The sequence below is a fragment of the Palaemon carinicauda genome, chromosome 18, assembly GCF_036898095.1.
Source record: "Palaemon carinicauda isolate YSFRI2023 chromosome 18, ASM3689809v2, whole genome shotgun sequence".
In the NCBI taxonomy this organism is placed as follows: domain Eukaryota; kingdom Metazoa; phylum Arthropoda; class Malacostraca; order Decapoda; family Palaemonidae; genus Palaemon; species Palaemon carinicauda.
The window spans coordinates 10,199,854-10,202,147 of record NC_090742.1 but is presented as its reverse complement, the minus strand read 5'-3'; positions in this window follow the sequence as shown (position 1 = coordinate 10,202,147).

Below are 2,294 nucleotides of genomic sequence, written 5' to 3'. Positions count from 1 at the left end.
AATAGCCCTCTGAGGAAGTAAAATAAGGAAATAAATAAACAAGACAAGTAATGAACAATTAAATTAAAAAATATAAAGAACAGTAACAACATCAAAATAGAGAGACTTGTGTCAGCCTTTTCAACATAAAAAAAAAAAACATTCACTGCAGGTTTGAGCTTTTGAAGATGGGTAAAATGGAGCATAATGGATGTCACCTATGGTCACTTTCTTGAGTTTACGATGCTAGCCTTTTTAAACAATCTCTTATTCCCTCGGCTCTTTTTTTGGGCACAATCTCTCCTTCCCTGGGTGCCACTAGACCCTATTATATAACTCAGTCTTGGGCCATATCATTCCTAGCACTTTACCTTGCGCCAGATATATCAGAAGCATTTTTTTATATTCTCGGTTGAGTTTATCATGTTTGTCAAATTAGTGTTTTCGAGTTTATCGCCTAGTGATTAATCAATTTAAGAAGATATTGCAATTAATATTATTAATATCACTAATGGCAATTCTTACCGCAACTATTTTCCAACTAATCATCAGACTCTCTCTCTCTCTCTCTCTCTCTCTCTCTCTCTCTCTCTCTCTCTCTCTCTCTCTCTCTCTCTCTCTCTCTAGGAAAGTAAATGATATGATCTTATTAAATATTATCTCTCTCTCTCTCTCTCTAGGAAAGTAAATGATATTATGAACTTATTAAACATCTCTCTCTCTCTCTCTCTCTCTCTCTCTCCTCTCTCACTCTCTCTCCTCTCTCTCTCTCTCTCTCTCTCTCTCTCTAGCAAATAAATGATCATATGATCATATTAAACATACCTCTCTCTCTCTCCTCTCTCTCTCTCTCTCTCTCTCTCTCTCTCTCTCTCTCTCTCTCTCTAGCCAAGTAAACGACCTTATTAAAACAAATATTCTCTGCATGCGAAAAGCTTGCACGCACGCAAATTGGCCCCAGAATCCAATCAAGAAAAGCAAATCTAAACAAAACTGCCTTTGGTCAGCTAAAGAAGCGACTCAAGCAAAACTCAAGCAAAACTCATGAAATAAACTCATCTCCTTCATCCATCTTTGCTCATTCGAGCGGTTCTGCTTTGATGTCGGCAAGCACGGAAACGTAAGTAGTGCTTTCGAACCGAACGAATTTATTATAACATAAACAGGGATGTTGACGGAGTTGATGCTTGATAAATTCCCAAGCAAACAAAATATGCTAAATAGGTTTCGATGCTTTTTGGTTGGCTTTGAAATTGCTTCGTCTTCTCAAAGCTTTCGTTTCAGGATATCGGAGTTTCGACGGATGATAATTAGGGTGATGTATTTTTGCGTCTCTAGATATTAACTATTCTTGTAGAATCGACGATGGTAATGTTAAGAAAATATGATTATGATAAACTAAGGAGAGTTTATATATCGGAATAAGGATAGAAATGTATTGTTTCCTTTGTGAGTTCTAATTAACTATCTATAATTTATGTATAGATATAAACTTAGAATTATAGACTTAAATAATTAGATACCACCATAAAGCCATACATAATCAAGTAAAGAAATTTACATTTTATATGAATAAAATTACCCCCAATAAACAATGTACAGTTAGACGCAGGAGTTCCTGGCACCCCCCTACTGCGCGACGAGTTCCTGTGTGTATCTATCCACAAACTACCAATGCCTTACACTATCTGTTTGGTTACTCACCGTGTAGTAAGGGTGTGACTGGGTGCACTTGCGGTAAGTGAGGTGTGCCAGTAATGTCTGTATCTAACTGTACATACCCTGACTAGGATTCAAATTTACGTCTTTTTTCATGGTAGTTTTATAATAATTGATCGTTAACATTCTTATATGAATTCTTATTGAAGGATGAATGGATAAATCTACGTTGACATTAGTGTCATTGCACTCCTGAATAGTGTCGTTCCACTCCAAAATGACATAAGTGTCATTTGCCTCCAAAATAACGTAAGTACTATTCCTCTCCAAAATGGCATTAGTGTCATTTGACTAAAAAATTACATTAGTGTCATTTGACTATAAAATGACATTAGTGTCATTCCTCCTCAAAATTAAATACGTGTCATTCCTCTTCAAAATTACATAAGTGTCATTCCTCTTCAAAATTACATAAGTGTCATTCCTCTCCAAAATGACATTAGTGTTATTTCACTCCAAAATTACATTAGTGTCACTCCGCTCCAAAAGTACATCAGTGCCATTCTTCTCCAAATGACATTAGTGTCATTTCACTCTAAATGACATTAGTATAATTTCACCCCAAATAACATTAGTGTCATTCTTCTCCAAAATGA